Here is a 21,182-nt window from a genome sequence, read left to right as displayed (position 1 = left end):
ATCACACCATCGTGATTAACTTGGTCGTGAAGATCTTTTTTGCACAGTTCTTCTGTGTATTCTTGCCACCTCTTCTTAATATCTTCTGCTTCTGTTAGGTCCAGACCATTTCTGTCCTTTATCAAGCCCATCTTTGCATGAAATGTTCCCTTGGTATCTCTAATTTTCTTGAAGAGATCTCTAGTCTTTCCCATTCTGTTCTTTTCCTCTATTTCTTTGCATTGATCGCTGAAAAAGGCTTTTCTTATCTCTTCTTGCTATTCTTTGGAATTCGGCATTCAGATGCTTATGTCTTTCCTTTTCTCCTTTGCTTTTTGCTTCTCTTATTTTCACAGCTGTTTGTAAGGCCTCCTCAGACAGCCATTTTGCTTTTTTGCATTTCTTTTCCATGGGGATGGTCTTGATCCCTGTCTCCTGTACAGTGTCACGAACCTCATTCCCTAGTTCATCAGGCACTCTATCTATCAGATCTAGTCCCTTAAATCTATTTCTCACTTCTACTGTATAATCATAAGGGATTTGATTTAGGTCATACCTGATGGTCTAGCGTTTTTCCCTACTTTCTTCAATTTAAGTCTGATTTTGATAATAAGGAGTTCATGATCTGAGCCACAATCAGTTCTTGGTCTTGTTTTTGTTGACTGTATAGAGCTTCTCCATCTTTGGCTGCAAAGAATATAATCAGTCTGATTTCGGTGTTGACCATAGGGTGATGTCCATGTGTAGAGTCTTCTCTTGTGTTGTTGGAAGAGGGTGTTTGCTTTGACCCGTGCATTTTCTTGGCAAAACTCTATTAGTCTTTGCCCTGCTTCATTCCATATTCCAAGGCCAAATTTGCCTGCTACTCCAGGTGTTTCTTGACTTCCTACTTTTGCATTCCAGTCCCCTATAATGAAAAGGACATCTTTTTTAGGTGTTAGTTCTAAAAGGTCTTGTACATCTTCACAGAACCATTCAACTTCAGCTTCTTCAGCGTTACTGGTTGGGGCATAGACTTGGATAACTGTGATATACAATGGTTTGCCTTGGAGACGAACAGAGATCATTCTGTCATTTTTGAGATTGCATCCAAGTACTGCATTTCAGACTCTTTTGTTGACCATGATGGCTACTCTAAAAAGCCTGTTGATGACAGTGAAAGAGGAGAGTGAAAAAGTTGGCTTAAAGCTCAACATTCAGAAAACAAAGATCATGGTATCCGGTCCCATCACTTCATGGGAAATAGATGGGGAAACAGTGGAAACAGTGTCAGACTATTTTTTGGGGCTCCAAAATCACTGCAGGTGGTGACTGCAAGCCATGAAATTAAAAGATGCTTACTCCTTGGAAGGAAAGTTATGACCAACCTAGATAGTATATTCAAAAGCAGAGACATTACTTTGCTGACTAAGGTCCATCTAGTCAAGGCTATGGTTTTTCCAGTGGTCATGTATGGATGTGAGAGTTGTACTGTGAAGAAGGCTGAACGCCGAAGAATGGATGCTTTTGAACTGTGGTGTTGGAGAAGACTCTTGAGAGTCCCTTGGACTGCAAGGAGATCCAACCAGTCCATTCTGAAGGAGATCAATCCTGGGATTTCTTTGGAAAGAATGATGCTAAAGATGAAGCTCCAGTACTTTGGCCACCTCATGCGAAGAGTTGACTCATTGGAAAAGACTCTGATGCTGGGAGGGATTGTGGGCAGGAGGAGAAGAGGACGACTGAGGATGAGATGGCTGGATGGCATCACTGACTACATGGACGTGAGTCCGAGTGAACTCCGGGGGATGGTGATGGACAGGGAGGCCTGGCGTGCTGTGATTCATGGGGTCACAAAGAGTCGGAGACTGAGTGACTGAACTGAACTGAACTGAACTGAACTGCATTTCAGACTCTAGTTGATTATGATGGCTACTCCATTTCTTCTAAGGGATTCTTGCCCACAGTAGTAGATATAATGGTCATCTGAGTTAAATTCACCCATTGCATATCCTATTACAATTCAATTCCTTCAACTTGTTTGTGTTTCTGTTTTAGCCAATATTGTCAGTCTCTTGTTTTGATGTCACTGTTTAAGCACGCATATTTCTTGGTACCAGGAAAAGTATGCAACATTCTATTAAAAAAGTGTCTTAGATTAAAAAAAAAAAACTACTTTGCAAGTGAGAAAACCTGGTATGAATTTTCAGAGACATTCTGTGAAGAGGGAAGCCTCTGAACTGGATGGTTAGAAACTGCTACTCTGTCACTTCCACATTCACTGTGTTTGGCAGTGATGTGGTGCGTATTCCAAAGGCCTGGTAGGATGGTATATTTGATCCACTTTTTAGATTTTGCCCACAATAAGTATATTGTAAGGCACAATATATTAATTAATTTTGCCAACATATTTTGCTCAACTCCCAGTATCAATGAATAACTTATGTCTCTTCAAGTCTTTCCTGGGACAGTGGGGAAGAAACAATGATCCCAAAATATTAAAGCTTCCAGAAGTAGAGTCAGGCAGGGAGGAAGGATCTGTTTACTCTGTCTAGTGCCCTGCATTCAGAGGCCAGGAGCAACATGCCATGATTCCTTATATAGTTTCTTTTAATATTTTATTTTGTTTTATTTATTTGACTGTGCCAGGTCTTAGCTGTGACATGCTAGATCTTTAATTGTAGCATGCTGGATCTAGTTCCCTGACCAGGGATTGAACCCAGGCCCCCACTTTGGGAGCAAGGAGTCTTAGCCACAGGACCACCAGGAAAGTCCTTCTTTTATAGTTTTTAATCACACATTGTTAGAACTATTGGAATAGTTTGTGCTTGTTTTTTGATTCCCTAGGTTTTCTCTAGCAATTGGATACTTGCAAACTGTATCATGGCTCTACTGAATATGTGGTTTAGAAACACACCAAAGATCATGTTGTATGCTTTTAATTCAATGTTATTTCTATTTTCCTTCACATATACTTGGCATCTTTGTGGTGTCCTTTGGTCATTTTTTCCTACTTCTACTTTATACCCTCACTTCTCTAACACTTCACTAATTGGCATCTTATTTGCCTGGATGCAGTTAAAAAGTCACAGAAAGTTGGGAGGGGCTTTCCTCGTGGCACTTAACCATATGGAAGTATATAGATCACTGTGTAGCATCAGAAACTTTTGAACACTGAATGTACAAAGGATACCATTCTTTTCTATCTTTGCTTTAACTTTAATTTGAGACTTGACAGAAGAGTACTTGAAAAAAGAAGAGAAACTATTTGAATTAAAAAAGTTAGCTGGAATGAGTTAGTGGAAGGTTTCAAAAAAACTACATACCAAATTCTTTACCATATCTTCTTTACCTCTGTATGCCTTTTTACATTGAAATCACATCAAGAGATCAGTAGGGAGGTAAGCTGAGCACACTCAACAATATTTTCCCTATTAAAATTAATCCCACCCTTACTGTGTTCTCCTTTCTCTTACATAGACTGTGACTCCTGGGAGGTTGATGTCAATACTGAGAGAAAATAATTAGACTTTTTGTTTCAGGCTGAATTGACTAGATACATGTGCTTTTGGTGGTCTTTCTTTTTTTTTAAATTGGCCTATAGTTGCTTTATAATATTGTATTAGTTTCTGTTGTACAATAAAGTGAGTCAGCTATGTAGACTTGTGCTTAGTTGCTCAGTCTTGTCCAACTCTTTGTGACCCATTGGACTATAGCCCAACAGGCTCCTCTCTCCATGGACTTTTTCAGGCAAGAATACTGGAGTGGTTGCCATTTCCTTTTCCAGGGATCTTCTTGACCCAAGGATCGAACCCAGATCTCCTGTACTGGCAGGTGGATACTTTACCTGCTAAGTCTTAAGGGAAGCCCAATCAGCTATGTATATATATATACATATATCCCCTCCCTCTTGGACCTTCCTCTCTTCCCACCTCACCCACCTAGGTCAACACAGAGCACTGAGCTGAGCTCTCTGTGCTATACAGTATGTTTCCACTAGCTATCTATTTTACACAGTCTCTTTAACCTAGGAAACTTTGAAAATTAATTATTTTGTCTTCCCCATTCAAGTTATATTCAGGAAATAATGAATTGTGGATTCCTGTTAAGAGTAAATCAGTTACCTTCGCTAATGTGTCTATGAAAAATCTGAATAATAATGAATACATTGGTTTCAGATATAGGGTACTATTTCTTAGATCTCAAATTCTGATCATCAGATCCTAACATTGCTTAACAGCTTTATGATGCTATGGCAGATGACCTGAGCAGATAATTTTATGATTGCGGTTTTGTCTATAAAATATGTGAATGTATGTAGAAATGAGTTAAATCATACAAGATTCTGTAGTATATGACAACTCATAATACTTTATATTTTAGGTTTAATAGCTAAGCTTTGTTAACTGTATATGAATCTACTTTCCATCATTAGAGTGACTGAAAAAAGAAAACCTGTCTTACTTATCTTGACCTTCTTACTGTTCATAACATAATGACTTTTATATGCTAGCTACTTGGTAAATGTTGTTTAAATTGACTAATTAACACAAGGGAAAAATAGATTTGGCTAGTCCATTTGACTCATCTTTTTAATTCTTAAAATTGATGCTAACTAAAGAATGCGGCTTGGATATGTGGTCAAATGGAGTTTCTAATTGAATTTTTCTCCAAAATTTAGACTCCCCTTGTAGGAGCACAACCTGCCCTAGTATATTCATAGTATGGATCAGATTCGGCTTCCCTGGTAACTCAGCAGTAAAGAATTCACCTGCCAGTGTTGGAGACTTGGGTTTGAACCCTGGGTTGGGAAGATCCCCTGGAGAAGGAAATGGAAACCCACTCCAGTATTCTTGCCTGGGAAATCTCATAGATAGAGGAGTCTGGCAGGATGCAGTCCATGGGGTTGCAAAGAGTCAGACATGACTTAATGATAAAACAACAACAAATGAACCAGGCCAGAACCCAGCTCCTCTGTAGGAAGGCACATATCTAAAAGAGAGCTCCAGAAATGTCTGTCCTAAGCTTGCTTAGTTTTCTTTTTTCAAATTCAGCAATCATATGTGAAATATACTGAAGTATTATTTTACCAGCATTGTTTCTATAAAGAAACGTGAAGCCAGTAGGTAGGTGAGAAGCCTGAGACTCAGAGAGGTCAGGTACTTTGTTCAAGGTCAGAAGTAGAAGGTAGGTCCGAACCTGAGCTTTCTAACACTAAATCAAATACTTTTTTTAAAAAAAGAATCCTTTAGAATAGGGTGAAGAAGAACAGCAAGGAGTTGTTCTGCACCGTAGTAGGAAATAGCTGGTTCCCCAGCAGGAGGAAGCCGAGTAAGTAGACTGGGGCTCCTCACAGGGCCAGACAAAGGTGAAGACAGTCTGTGCGCTCTCTCTGCTACTAAGGAGGATGTCAAGAGAGTTGAGTCCACACAGGGAAACCAGAGACAAAATAATTGAAGCCATAGGATTTTTATCAAGTCCTAGGACATGGTTATGACTCCTATGCTGCTGCTGCTACTGCTAAATCACTTCAGTCGTGTCCGACTCTGTGTGACCCCATGGACGGCAGCCCACCAGGCTTCCCCGTCCCTGTTATTCTCCTCACAAGAACACTGGAGTGGGTTGCCATTTCCTTCTCCAGTGCATGAAAGTGAAAAGTGAAAGTGAAGTCGCTCAGTCATGTCTGACTCTTCGCGACCCCATGGACTGCTGCCCACCAGGCTCCTCCGTCCATGGGATTTTCCAGGCAAGAGTACTGGAGTGGGGTGCCATTGCGTTCTCCGATGACTCCTATAAACCTTGCTTTTGCTGTTATGTCTTTACATTCTTTTTTCAGTGCAGCCAAACTTTACTGGCAGGTGTTAAGAGTTAAAAATCCAGAGGGATGGGAAGGGAGGTGGGGCTTGGCTCTCCTTCCCTCCTTGAGGACTCTGTAACCAGGCTAGTAGAGTGGAATCACTTGACTACAACTACTTTGCACCCAGCACCCTCTAGAAAACAACTGCCAAGCATGAGGGCTCCTCCTGAAATGGGGGAAGGGAGCAGCACTCTGGCAGGGGCATGGACTGTGACCCACCTCAGGCTGCTTGGTTCCTGCCTACCACGCCCCTCAACAGCCTGGGGTAGGGGTATTAGGGGACTGAGCTAAACCTATCCCTTTCCAAATCTAGGTGTCTGCTTCATACCTCTGCCTCATTACTTTTTTTCCTACCTCTAGTGAGATGTACTAGATGACATATAATGTTATCTAAGTTTAAGGTATGCATGCATGCATACTAAGTCACTTCATTCATGTCTGACTCTTTGTGACCCTATGGACCATAGCCTACCAGGCTCCTCTGTCCATGGGATTTCCCAGGCAAGAATACTGGAGTGAGTTGCCATTTCCTTCTCTGGGGGATCTTCCCAACTCAGGGATCACACCTGCATCTCTTACGTCTCTTGCATTGGCAGGTGGGTTCTTTACCACTGGCGGCACCTGGGTATTTGATAAACACATATATATTATGAAGCTATTGTTACAATAAAGTTAGTTAACATCACCTTACATAATTATCATTTTGTTGGAGTTATGGTGGGAGCATTAACACTGTACTCTTCCTAGCAACTTTCAAGTATACCATATGATATTCTTAACTATAGTCACCATGCTGTACTGTAGATCCTCAGAACTTACTCAGCTTATAACTGAATCTTTGTACTCTCTGACCAACAACTCCCCATTTCCCCCACTCCTCAGCCCCTGGCAACTGCCACTCTCTTCTCTGTTTCTATTAGTTCAGTTCCACATATAAGTGAGATCACACCATATTTGTCTTTCTCTATCTAAATTATTTAACTTTTAGCATAATGGCCTCAAGGTCTATCTATGTTGTCACAAAAGGCAGAATTTTGTCTTTTTATGGCTAAATAATATTCCAGTTTATATATATATATACATTTGTGTGTGTGTGTGCACATGTGCACGCATGCACGTTTGCACATGTGTGTGGCACGTTTTCTTTATCCATTTGTTTGTGGTGGGCACTTAGGTTGTTTCTATATCTCAGTTAGTGTGACTGATACTGCAGTGATCTCAGGAGTGCAAATATCTCTTCCAGATATTAGTTAAATCTTCTTTGGTTATATACCCAGAAGTGGAATTGCTGGATCATTACAGCAGTTCTACTCTTAATTTTTTGAGGACCCTCCATACAGTTTTCCATAGGGCTGCAGCAGTTTACAGTGCCACCAACAGAGTGCCACCAGGGCTCCCTTTTCTCCACATCCTCACCAGCATTTGTTATCTCTGATCTTTTTGATAATAGCCACTATACTTTTAAAATTTTTATTTTGTGACATCAGCATTTGAAGATTTTATACTTTAAAGTAATTTAAAATGTTTCAAGGTTTTTGTTAATTTTTAATAAAGATGGAAATTCATTTTGAGGTGTAGAAGAATCTCATACTTGGTAAGATGTGACTCGGCCTAGATGTATTGTTACCTTGAGCTCTATTTACTCACATCTCATAGTAATGTCTAATGCCTTTGTAGAATTTTTTTAAAAAATGAGAAATGATGGCTTCTATGTTACTAACAGCAGTGCAAAGCCCATTAAAATTACCATTAATATTAAAGCTCCAATGTTAGTATTATTGATTAATAGTAGATGGAAAGTACAAATGATTGTATTATAACATGCGCTAAGTCGCTTCAGTCGTGTCCATCTCTTTGTGACCCTATGGACTGTAGCGTGCTAGGCTCCTATATCCATGGAATTCTCCAGGCAAAAATACTGGAGTGGGTTGCCATGCCCTCCTCCAAGAGATCTTCCAGATGCAGAGATCAAACCCACATCTCTTTAGGTTCCTGCATTGGCAGGTGGCTTCTTTACCACTAGTGCCACCTGGGAAAGCCCATCTTGTGACATATCCCACGGTATACTTGTCTGTGTGTGTCTGTGTGTCCACAGATGGCTGTGGGGTATGAGAGTAGGAAAGCAGCAGGGAGGAGTTACTGATCAGTATGCCATGGTCTGAGCTTCTATTAACTGACCAGTTTAGGCAAAGATACTGAGGTACTGGGGCTTTACTCAAATGGAGAAAGTGGATGCTGGCATAACAACTGGAAAGCTATCAACTTTACTGAAATAAAATTGAGCCTGTGGGAAAGAAGGGAAGGGGATGCATTTGAGTCCTTGTGGGAGTAGAATCTACCAGAACTGGCAATTTGATATGATTGTAGAGAAGGGGAGACAGAATTGCTGACTCTGGCTTTGAGCTGAGTCTCTGGCAGAGGCTGCTACATTTACTAGAAAGCTATGAAACTGCGTGCATGCTGAGGGTGATGGTGGGGAGCTAAGAGGAGTCAGAAGTTCTGAGCTAGAAGTTCTGAGTCAGTTCTCTCTCTGAATGTGTTTCCTGTATCGGCTGAATACAGGAAGATCTATTAACTGGACAACAGTCAAAGAAGGAAGTATCTGAAATGTTCCCTATACTCAAATCATGTTTCCAATAGTTCTGCTCTAGTATTATTGAGCTGCTGTCATCAGCAAAAGAGGAAATCTGTTGAAATGGCAGAATACCTCTGTATTTTGGGTTTAGGACCCCTTTGCTCCCATTATATTTTCCTGTGGTATTTTGAAAATTTGGAAGAATTAGCTTATGCAAGAAAATTTAACTAAGGACTTTTTTTCCTTCTATGCTTATCAAAGTTAAAAAGAGATTTCCTTTTTCATTATAACTCTGAGGGATAATTAACTCAGGGAATAAATTTGGGTTGTTATCTTCTATTATATGCTGATTTCAAACTCTATTATAATTCTAGAATTGTGAAAATAACAAGATCACAATTATGCTTAATGAATGTTAAGAGTATAGCACTCTTTCCAGGAAAAGAATAGGAAAAAACCAACAACCAGATGGAAAAAGCAACCCATTAAAAGATTTCCATTGTGTTTGTGAGGTATTTGATTAGGCTTTTGACTAGTTCACTGCTTTTCCTCACCCAAATATCTGTAACTGAGCTTTCCACTTTGCAGAATTTCTTACATTTTTTATGCAGATTAAAAACTTGCATCTTCCCTATTAGCTCAGTTTTTAGTCCTTAGTCATAATGTAGAAAACATCAAAATCTCACAGGGGAAATATGTGAATCCTGCATGGAACTTGGGAATAATGTTATAAACAAATTCGTGGCCAAGAACCCATTGTCATGTTTCAAATGCAGAATTAATAACCTGTTCCAATAGCACACATGCTATTTATCAAGGTTTTCCCCTGAGGCTACTTTCTGTCTTTCACTGTTTTGTCCCTGAATTATTGAAGAATTTTGGAAATTGGAAATTAAAAAAAAAAAAACTTACTCTACCGCATTTTTGGAATTACTCTTGAGTATTTATAACCTTGGCAAAGGTTAGTCACCTTCAGCCACTTTCTCCCCTGGGCTCTTGGTGAACGAGTCTGTTTTGCATTTGGCTTTTCTTTTCTCAAAGGTTTATGTAATAAACATGACTGTCTGTATTACTCAGAAAATAATTTTTTAAGGATTTAATGTTGTTGTAACAATAAGCAGAGTCATACAAAATAAGTACAAAATATATTGTTCATACTTCTGCCAATTCTAATTTTTATAGCTCTTATGTTATAGTTATTCTCTTGATAATATAATATTTATGTATTAAACATATTTTTGTATTTCTCTTTTTATTTAACTTTAGAACATTTTATAATACTAAGTAAAAATATTAATCACACATGAGACCTTTTCAAATTTAGCATTCTTGGTATAATTAATATGGTATGTTTGCTTAATAAAGTTAATAATAATTTATTTGCATAGAATTAGGTCTTGTCATTTGGCATTATATAAAAGTAATTGATAAAGCAAATGACTATTGAAATTTTATTCTTATGCATTTTGAAAAAATATTACTTGAAGTATGTCTATGGAATACATAATGAAGTTATTATTAATTGATTAATAACTTATGTTACATCAGGTAATTTTACCCTAAATCAATGTACTGAACACTTACTACCTACTAAGCACTTTTCTGTGTTGGGACAAAGGTATTTGAAGAGTTCTCAGTAAAGATGTCATATGCTTTTGATTTCTGTAAATACTACATTAATTCCAAAATCCATATTACAATTCATTTAGTGTTTTAAAACTTCAGTGTATGTCTAATATTGTACAAGACAAAATTTCCCAGTGCTTTTATTTTGTTTCATTTTTTTAACTTAAGATTTTAATAGAAGACGGAAAAACACCGAATGTCTTATTTTGTAAAAGCATCTGCATCATTTAGTTAAAAAAATTAGAAGAAATGTCAAGAGATTATTTATGTTACTTTCTGGTTATTGAAACCATTATATATGTACATTTAGAACGCAGCCTATTAACATCTTTGGAGATTGTATTTTACAAGTCGTTGCTTATTGCCTAAGTCTAAATAATGTCATCTTTCGTATGGGAAATCAAATTCTCATCTACTAACCATAGAAAGGCTGATCTGCCATTCAGTGGAGAAAAATGTGGGTCTTGGATCCAAATAACAAGAATAACCAGAATTGGAATCTAGGACCCAATATTTACTAACTATCCGACCTAAGTAACCAAATCTGAACCTCTGTGTCCTCATGCTTTAAACATGGATCATAATAGTCTTATCTTATAGGGTCCAGAGAATGAGGTCATGAATGTCAATTGTTCGGTAAAATAACCTACCTAGAATATGGGAAACACCCACTAAATGATGGCTCTTCATTTCTATAAAGCTTATTGTAAGTTCGTAAATACAAAGACTCACCATCAGATACCACATTACACTCTTAGGGGAGGACCCTTTGTGACAGAGGGCAGGCATTTACAGAATGGCTGGGCAAGTAAGCTGTATAGTGTGTGATGAGCAACAAGATGAAACTATCTGCCTCTCAAAGGGTTCAACACATGGCCTTGGCCTCTTTATTATTGTTCATAACTGATTGAGTAGTTAGTATACCAGGTGAAGATTCACTGACATTTCAATTTATATATTAGTTTTGCAGTATGTTCTATTCATGATGTTAAATCACACAATGGTCCATATACTTGAAAACGTGGTTGTAGCAACATCAGAGAAAGAGAATCAGAAGGTTAAATTTAGCAGTTTAAATTGCCAAACTTGGTTACCTTCATTGACCCAGGGTATAATTTAAGCCAAGTTAACTTTACATTGTAAAAAGTATGAACTAATGGTGCATATCAAAGCAAGTCCTTCAAGACGAGACAGTGCTACCTTTTCCCTGATTTGAGAGAAGCAAGAGTGGGAGGGCAGAGTAGAGAGTCTCTTGAGATACATATGCAAGTTTGCTTCCAGCTGAAAGTTAATGATCAGTTGCCTCGATTCTCATCTCTGAGCCCTGAGAAGTAGCACCCTCGTGTTCTCTTTCTATTCAGGTAACTTTTAAAGTATACAGCTTGTACCCATGTTAAGCTATACTTTAAATAATAGACTTTTTTTATTCCCTTAATATCAACTGCTTTCATGTTCTAAGTTTAATAAAAGAGAGTGAAAAAGTCTGCAATTGTTGGCTAATAGAAAAAGATTTTACTTTTGAGTGGTACTGGGTTAAGGGTAATGAGGTATTATTCTATGCTTGTATTATGTCAAAAGATTTTTAAAATGTTTTTATGAAACTAACTATTGTCATTCTTAAATCTCTTGGCTGAAAGATGTATTAATCACACTTACTTGATACAGTAAGTCAGCCAAGTTGTCATTAGTTAAGAAAATTTTAAACTTTACTTAACATTGGAATTTTGAAGGAACTCTGAATCTTTAAGTAGTAAAATTTCATTTTTACTTGATATTAGATAACAATATTGGAAGTGATCTTATTTTTCTTATTCTAAATCATAATGTTTATAAACATTTATGTATACTTTGCTATAAAACTGTAAAAATGAATTGGGTTTTATTATAGGGCTTAGGTAATTTATTCCCAAAATGTTTGGAACTATATTATGGAAAGATATAAAGTTATTGTGTATGATGCTTCTGTATATTTATATGTAATTAAAGACATTGACTATTAATTTTACAGTTTGAAGGCTGGTTTCTCAAAATAAAAATATCTACTGTATTCATTTACAGTGTAATCATATTCTGTACTGAGCTCTCAACATAAAGAGATACATTTCTTAAGCCACTGGAGCCGTAACTTAGATGAATGTATTTTCTGTTCTTTCTAAAGTGTCTGGCCATTGTTATCTTTATTCAGCAAATATCCAAGGTCAAAAAAACCTTTTGGTTGTATTTAGGCTCACATGATAAAGACAAGCAAACATCAAAAGCTAAGTGTAATTGTGGTACTACTTATGCAGTTTTCTATTTATATTTCTCTTGAACTGAAATTAAACGTCAGACAGTGATAAATGATTTTGCTATTGAAATTGGGAATTCATAGAAACCTTGAAGAACCATCACATTTTATATATGAGAAACTGAATCCAGGAAAGGAAAGTAAAAACAGCTATTGAAAGTTTTGGGACTGGTAACAAAAACTCTATTTGCTGGGTGACAAATAGAGTTAATGATTTCTTAGGCAATGTTCATGTTGTTTTTGAAAAGGAAATCATTTTTAGTCTTCAATACATTTCCATTTGGAGGAAGAGCTAAATAAATACTGGCCTTTAAGGTGTAGTTGTGCAGTGATATTTTCCAGATTTACCACAAGTGTGGCTGAAACTTTTGTTATCAATTTATTATAACTTATATAATCTGTGTCTGTATATGGATTTGCTTAGTTATGTTTATGTTCTCAAGGTTAGAGAAAATAGTTTTGTAACTTCTCCTTTTGTTACACACTAAAGCCATTCTGACAGGTTCATAATTTGTAAGTTAAATATTCATATCACTGAAGTTTCATTAATTAAGGAAATACTAAATAAGAGGAAAATCAGCATATGCAGATATATATGAGGCACCTTCATTTAAAGTTTGAAACAGTTTGCACGCAGTCTAAAGATAAAACAATTTTTTAATTATGATGATCAAAAAACCAAAGTTTGAGCTCTTAGCACATTTTTCAATTCATCTTTTATAATAATAAAATGTTTATATTCAGAACTTGGCTTGCACTTATTAATGTGTAGACAAGAGTCTAATTTACTGTGCCCATTGGATATTTACCTACTTCTCACTTTTCTACTGAGAGTATGCAAACCAAATTACCATAAAAAAGTTTGTCTCTGTTCCTTTAGTTCATTATCAGATCTACTCCAGGAACTGCTGAAAATGTCACCACCAAGGTCCTTTGACAGTTACCCATAAATATTAACACACAAATATATACAGACATACATGCACACACACATACAGACACGTAAGATCTATCTAGGGAGGAAAATAGAGCATTGATGCTTTCAATTCCATAAAGGATGTAGGTGTTAGAAAACTTTGCTTAAAATCCCTGCAACATAGTTAACTTGCTTTGCCCGTTATGGGCAAATCACATAACTTGTAAGAGCCTCTGTGAAGTAAGCTATAAATGGGGGTTATAGCTTAGGGCTTCTGTAAGGAAGCATAGGGCTTCCATCACTTGTTTAGTTTGAAAATCATGTGAACTTATATAAAAGTAGATTCTAAATCCTTATTGAGCGCTTCCTAAGCCTTCGGTTCAAACTAGGTGGCTTGAAATACAGAAATGTATTCTCCCTCAGTTTTGGAAATAAATAAGTCTGAAATAAAGCATTGGCAAGGCTTTCTTGGAATCTTGTGGAAAAGGATCCTTCATTTCCTCTCCTACCTTCTGATAGATGGAGGTGTGACAGCATATCCAATTTATGCATCTGTGTTCCTATGGCGTTCTCCTTGTGTTTGTCTTCATGTGGCCATCTTCTTATAAGGACATGTGTCTTATTGAATTAGAAGTCCATTATGCTTCAGTATGCAGGAGACGCAAGAGACATGGGTTCAATCCCTGGGTCAGGAACATCTGTTAGAGTAGGAAATGGCAACCCACTCCAGTATTCTTGCTTAGAGAATCCCGTGGACAGAGAAGCCTAGTGGTCTGTGGTCCATAGGGTCACAAAGAGTCGAACAAAACTGAAGTATCTTAGCACAGACACACACATGCATGCATACATACTTCAGGATGATCTTATCTTAAAAATAACATCTACTCTGGCCCTATTTCCAAATAAGGTCATGTTCTGAAATTTTGACGATTAGGACTTAAACATGTCTTTTTTGAGGGACACTGTTTAATCCATAACAGTTTGCGTTTTGATACTCCTCAAACTCATGTCCTTCCCATGTAAAAAATATGTTCACCCAATCCCAATATCCTCAAGGTCAATCATTGCAGTATCAACTCTAAGTACCAATTTTATCTAAATCAATTTTGGGTGAGGCTTGGCATATAGTCCAGCCAGGGAAAATTTCCTCTCTATCTGTGGACCTCTGAAGCCTGGAAAACAAGTATTCTTGTTTCCAAAATATAACAGTTAGAGAAATAGAGAATAGGCAGTCCACTTTATAAAGGGAAACATTGGAAGGAAAAAAGGACTGCTGGTCCAAACTCTAAAGCGGGTTTTCAACTTAGCTGGTCAAATTCCATTAGGTTTTAAGACTGGAGAACAGTTCTCTGTGGTCTGATGCTCTGTCCTCTAGACCTGCTGGGGTGGCCCCTCCCCTTAAGCCCTGCCTCTTAGAACAGGGGGTGGGGGCCCGCCCTCTGGAACTGAACTGGTCCTTAGCTGAGGCATCGCCCTCTGTGGTTCTTCCCTCAGAATCCTTCTTGCTTGACTTTATCCTATCTCTTTCAACAATGTTTCTGCTGTTGTAAAAATTTTTAAAAACATGGTCTGCCTTGTGCAATTCATGGGGTCCAAGCCATCAGACTAGAAGGTTCTCCACAGAGCTTTCCTGGATTCCTGCATCTCAGCCCCTGGCTTCTGAGGAGTTGCTTGATTGGATCCATGAGTCAAACACCTAATCCCTTTAGTAAATGGTTGTTCTGGACAGTTTCCAGAGCACACTATCTGGATAGGCTGAGGATTTTTCCAGTCATAAGTTCTAGTTCCTTCTTGCTTAACAATTTCTGCTTCACCTTTTGTCTAATCCCATTTTACTATCCAAGTCAAGGAGCTGGTTCCCAGGCCTTGCCTCCCAGTTGGTTGGAAGTGACAACTCCAGCTCTGTGTCCAGTTTTATTACTTAAAATTTTTACTTTCCACCCAAAAGAAGAATACGATTCAGTCAAGTTCTCTGCCACAAGGATCATCTTTCCTTTGGTGACCAATAACATATTTTTTTTTGTTTCTATCTGAAACCTCAGCAAAGACATCTGTTGATTCATATTTCCAATAATATTATGGTCAAGAAAATCTAAACTTTTACAGTCAAGATCCTCAGAATTATTCTAGCCTCTATCCATTACCCAATTCCAAAAGTGGAAAAAGTGAAAGTTACCCAGTCGTGTCCAACTCTTTGTGACCCCATGGGCTATATCCTGCCAGACTCCTCTGCCCATGGGATTCTCTAGGCAAGAATACTGGAGTGGGTTGCTATTCCCTTCTCCAAGGGATCTTCCCAATCCAGGTATCAAACCCAGGTCTCCTGCATTACAGGCTGAATCTTTACCATCTGAGCCACCAGGGAAGCCCACCCATTCCAAAGCTACTTCCAAATATTTAGGTATTTTTTATAGTAATATTTCATTTCATGGTACCCCCAAATTTTCAGCATTCTCCAGAGAGACAATCCCAAGAGATTCATTTCAAAGACTTGGCTCATACGATCATGGGGCCTGGCAATTCTGAAATCTGTAGGGTAGACTGGCAATCCATGTAAGAATTGATGTTGTAGTCTTGAGTCCAAAGTTCATAGGGCCAACCAGCAAGCTGGAAACAGGCAGGATTTCCATGTTACAATCTTGAGGCAGACTTCTTTCTTCAGGAAATCTCAGTTTTTGCTTGTATGGCCCTCAACGGATCAAATGAGGCCCACCCATATTGTGGGGGGTCATTTTCTTCACTGGAAGTCAATTGATTGTAAATGTTAATTATATCTACAAAATACTCTCACAACAATATCTCAACTAGTTTTTGACCAAACAGCTGGGCACCCTATAGCTTAGCTGAGTTGATATATCAAATTAACTGTTAGTGGTAGAGTGTAAAGGGGAAAAGATATGGAGAAGCATTTGATTTTTTTAAAGCAAAGTGCCTCTTTCTTCTTGTCACTTTTTTTTTTTTTTTCAGTTAAGAGTTGACTGGAAATTTTCTAGGAAAACTATAATTTACACTTTTTGTCTTTTGCCTCCTTGGTCTTCCTTCCTTCTTTTATGACTTATTCTCAGTGAGATATAGGCTGCTTAGAAGGTCTTGGAGGCTTGACTGTATCCGTGTGTGCTAAGTCACTTCAGTCATATCTGACTCTTTGCAACCCTATACACCATAGCCCTCCAGGTTCCTCTGTCCATGGGATTCTCCAGGCAAGAATATTGGAGTGGGTTGCCATGCCCTCCTGCAGGGGATCTTCCAAACCAGGGATTGAATCTTCATCTCTTATGTCTCCTGCATTGGCAGGCACGTTCTTTACCCCGGTGCCACCTGGGAAGCCCCTTGAATCTGTATAGTAGAGACCAAAATCCATGTATAATGCATTTGTCTATCTCCTATCCATTCAGGTAGTTCTGTTAAAATAACTTGAAGATCATAACTGTTCTTTGTAATATAACTTCATTGTCTACATGTGCCTCTACCTCTCTCTCAATTGAAATTGCAATGCACACTGCAGCCTCAGGGCCTTTGCATGTGTTCTCTCTTCCAGGATCTCTTCCGTCATTCAATTTTATATTGTATACTGACACTTAATTTTGATTATTTATTTAAAAGTCACTTTCTCAATGAGGTTAGCCCTATGAGGTGTTCTCTGACGAACAGATTTAAAATTGCAACTTCCTACTCCTACTTTTTCATTACTTCCTTTTGGGTTTCATTTTACTCCATAAAGGTTGTCATCATGAGAAATGCCTTTCATTTTACTTACTGTTTCTTCTTTTCCTTCACCTGTTTTTCTACTGGAAAGTAAAAAACCATGAGAGCAGCAGTTCCCATCTGTTTTGTTTATCACTTATTCACCGTGCCTGTAATAGTGCCAAGCACATGTACATAAAATAGTTCCTCATTGAATAATTAAATTTTGTCTTAGCTCAAGTACCAGTGTTTCGTAGATGCACTTCATAGATGGAGACCCATGCTTTTCTCTTTTATTGTTCCCCTTCTCTCCTTCCCCATGCCCTGTAATAAAAGCCTTTCTGGGACTTCCCTGGTGTTCCAATGGTGAAGACTTCACCTTCCAATGCAGTGGGTATAGGTTCCATCCCTGGTCAGGGAGCTAAGATCCTGTGTGCCTTGTGGCCAAAAGACCGAAACATAAAACAGAAGCAGTATTATAACAAATTCAATTAAGACTTTAAAAACAGTCCACATTAAAAAAAAAAAAAAAACTTAAACTTGAGATTTATCATTTCAATTCATGGTTTTATATTATTATTGTCTATAAATGTTTCATATATAATATTTTATGAAGTTTTTTATTAGTTATCAGACCTCATATTATTATTTTTTTATTTTTTAAATTTTATTTTTACTTTATTTTACTTTACAATACTGTATTGGTTTTGCCATACATTGACATGAATCCACCACGGGTGTATACGAGCTCCCAATCCTGAATCCCCCTCCCACCTCCCACAGACCTCATATTATTGATGTACTGAATTAGTCCTTTTACTACATGCTTTGTTTATTTGAGGTGGTTCACACGTATAAGTTGAGCTCATCCAGTTTAAATCTGTATAGTCCATTCTGTGAATATACATACTTTGTCATTCTCTTATTGATAGATATTTAAATTCTTTCTAATTTTTAAACTTTTATTTCCGTGCTACTATAAACATTGGTTTACATGTCCTCTTATGCACAAACATGCACATCTAAAAGAGAAATTGATGATTGTAAGATATGTATAGCTTCAACAAGCAGTTTTTTAAGTGTGGACAAGTAACCACTGCTCCACATTGTGTGCTTGTTTGGAAGCTATAGATACCTAAGGATGTAAGCCATGGAGTAGCTTCATTTGATTTTTTTTTTTTTTTTTTTTGTAAAGTTCTGCCTGTGTCCCTTCGGCTCCAATGTTAAAAAAAAAAAAATGTCTCAAGTGGTGATAGGCAACAGGTTTATTTTTCTTCCTCCATTAGAAGGGATTAAAGAGGGTACAGAAGACAGCCCAGACCAGCACCTGGCTTGCATCAATGAGTCAGAGTTTTATTTTAATTGCACTGCGTCTTCCTTGCTGTGTGTGGGCTTCTCTACTTGTGTGTGGGCTCTGGAGCATGCAGGCTCAGTAGTTGCTGAGCCTGCATGAACTGACCTGCCCCGCAGCATGTGGGATCTTATACCCCAAAGAGGCCTCGAACCTACACCTGCTGCATTGGAAGATGGATTCTTAACCACTGGAAAGTCCCCAAGCCAGGCTCTCATGTCTTCCCCTTTGCATGGAGCCCTTTGAGGCCCTTCTATCATGCAGAAGATGAACTTCTGCTTCAGTGACTGATTCTGTCCCCAGATTCCAGCAGCCTCACTGTTTCACCACACTGTGCTTCTGACAATGAAGATGTTTATTGTCACTGTTGTTACTGTTATTACCCTTTTGGTTAGTTATTTAATTTGGTTTTCTCTTTGAGATTTTATTTTTCATCACCATTATATCCAATGCAAAGTTACAGAAATAACTTGATCTAGGGGCTCACTTTTTACTAAAGTTGTTCAGTTAAGTTCAGTCACTCAGTTGTTTCTGACTCTTTGCGACCCCATGGACTGCAGCACACCAGATTCCCTGTCCATCACCAACTCCAGGAGTTTATTCAAACTCCTGTCCATTGAGTCAATGATGCCATCCAACTATCTAATCCTCTGTCTTCCCCTTCTCCTCCTACCTTCAATCTTTCCCAGCATTAAGGTCTTTTGAAATAAGTCAGTTCTTCGCATCAGGTGGCTGAAGTATTGGAGTTTCAGCTTCAGCATCAGTCTTTCCAATGATTATTCAGGACTGATTTCCTTTAGGATTGACTAGTTGGATCTCCTTGCAGTCCAAGGAACTCTCAAGAGGCTTCTGCAACACCACAGTCTAAAAGCATCAATTCTTTGGCACTCAGCTTTTTTTATAGTCCATAATTGAGACTAAAGGGGCTGGCATGTCCGTATTGTAACAAAATAGATCTGCTTTGTGTTCTAATTGTGTGGGTTGCAAAACTGACATTATTGTATGAAAATCAAAGAGCCTTACTTATATTCTTACCTAGATGGAAGGCTGTAACATCTCTGTAATAATATGGTTTTGTGGGATTAGTTTACAATAGTCCTAGGGCTTTAATTCAAAAGCATTTTAGGATCTAGTCTGGAGAAGGAAATGGCAACCCACTCCAGTACTGTTGCCTGGAAAATCCCATGGATGGAGGAGCCTGGCGGGCTACAGTTCACAAAGAGGCAGACACGACTGAGTAACTTCACTTTCTTTCTTTTGGATCTAGTCACATATTTGAACCAAAGCTTTAATAAAGCTGTGGAATTCTGCACTATAAAGCATAAAGAAGTTGGCTCTGACTTGGGATATTTTGTAAGCAAGAAGTTTCCATTTCTATTACTGCTTTCATAAAATAACTTAAAAGGCTCTTATATAATTTAGGAATTTTGAGCAGTGTAATAATCATGTCAGGATGATATCAGACATAATCCTCCCACATGTAATAAACTTAACCTGTTGGATAGAATTTTTAGCATTTTATATCTGAGTGTAGAAGAGCATGTTCAAGCTGGTTTTAGAAAATGCAGAGGAACCAGAGATCAAATTGCCAACATCCGCTGGATCATGGAAAAAGCAAGAGAGTTCCAGAAAAACATCTATTTCTGCTTGATTGACTATGCCAAAGCCTTTGACTGTGTGGATCACAATAAACTGTGGAAAATTCTGAAAGAGATGGGAATCCCAGACCACCTAACCTGCCTCTTGAGAAATCTGTCTGCAGGTCAGGAAGCAACAGTCAGGACTGGACATGGAACAACAGACTGGTTCCAAATAGGGGAAGGAGTATGTCAAGGCTGTATATTGTCACCCTGCTTATTTAACTTATATGTAGAGTACATCATGAGAAATGCTGGGCTGAATGAAGCACATGCTAGAATCAAGATTGCCGGGAGAAATATCAATAACCTCAGATATGCAGATGACACCACCCTTATGGCAAAAAGTGAAGAGGAGCTAAAAAGCCTCTTGATGAAAGTGAAAGAGGAGAGTGAAAAAGTTGGCTTAAAGCTCAACATTCAGAAAACGATCATGGCATCCGGTCCCATCACTTCATGGGAAATAGATGGGGAAACAGTGTCAGACTTTATTTTTTGGGCTCCAAAATCACTGCAGATGGTGACTGCAGCCATAAAATTAAAAGATGCTTACTCCTTGGAAGAAAAGTTATGACCAACCTAGATAGTATATTCAAAAGTAGAGACATTACTTTGCCGACTAAGGTCCATCTAGTCAAGGCTATGGTTTTTCCTGTGGTCATGTGTGGATGTGAGAGTTGGACTGTGAAGAAGGCTGAGTGACGAAGAATTGATGCTTTTGAACTGTGGTGTTGGAGAAGACTCTTGAGAGTCCTTTGGACTGCAAGGAGATCCAACCAGTCCATTCTGAAGGAGATCAACCCTGGGATTTCTTTGGAAAGAATGATGCTAAAGCTGAAGCTCCAGTACTTTGGCCACCTCATGAGAAGAGTTGACTCATTGGAAAAGACTCTGATGCTGGGAGTGATTGTGGGCAGGAGGAGAAGGGGACGACCGAGGATGAGATGGCTGGATGGCATCACTGATTCGATGGACATGAGTCTGAGTGAACTCCGGGAAATGGTGATGGACAGGGAGGCCTGGCGTGCTGCGATTCATGGGGTCGCAAAGAGTGGGACACGACTGAGCGACTGAACTGAACTGTAGAAGAGCAACAACCAAAAATAATGAGTTAGTTTGGGCATAATTAATATTGAGCTTTTCTTTCTGAGAGCAGTTGGTAAATAGATTCACTTTTTGTTGAGACTAATTCTGGAATATACCAGTAGGACCATGTCATTAACTTAGAATAAATGCTGAAAGTGAGACTTGTGATGTAGAACAAAATTAAATCTAACTCAGTAAAGAGATA

At 38.3% G+C, this 21,182-nt stretch overlaps 1 protein-coding gene across 8 annotated transcripts in view; it reads left to right on the top strand.

The window, feature by feature from the left end:
- Positions 1-21,182, top strand: part of SLC16A7 (solute carrier family 16 member 7) — a 196,529-nt gene that overhangs the window by 64,452 nt on the left and 110,895 nt on the right. Inside the window, exon 1 of one of the 8 annotated variants that reach the window (XM_069584784.1) lies at positions 11,221-11,377. The exons of the other annotated variants lie outside the window; for them this stretch is intronic. The gene's annotated coding sequence lies outside the window, so the exon portion shown is untranslated. Of the gene's footprint in view, positions 1-11,220; positions 11,378-21,182 lie in introns of those variants that run through there. 8 annotated transcript variants of the gene reach the window in all.

The sequence above is a fragment of the Ovis canadensis genome, chromosome 3 (genome assembly GCF_042477335.2).
Source record: "Ovis canadensis isolate MfBH-ARS-UI-01 breed Bighorn chromosome 3, ARS-UI_OviCan_v2, whole genome shotgun sequence".
NCBI classification, from domain to species: domain Eukaryota; kingdom Metazoa; phylum Chordata; class Mammalia; order Artiodactyla; family Bovidae; genus Ovis; species Ovis canadensis.
This window is presented reverse-complemented; position numbering and strand designations above follow the sequence as displayed.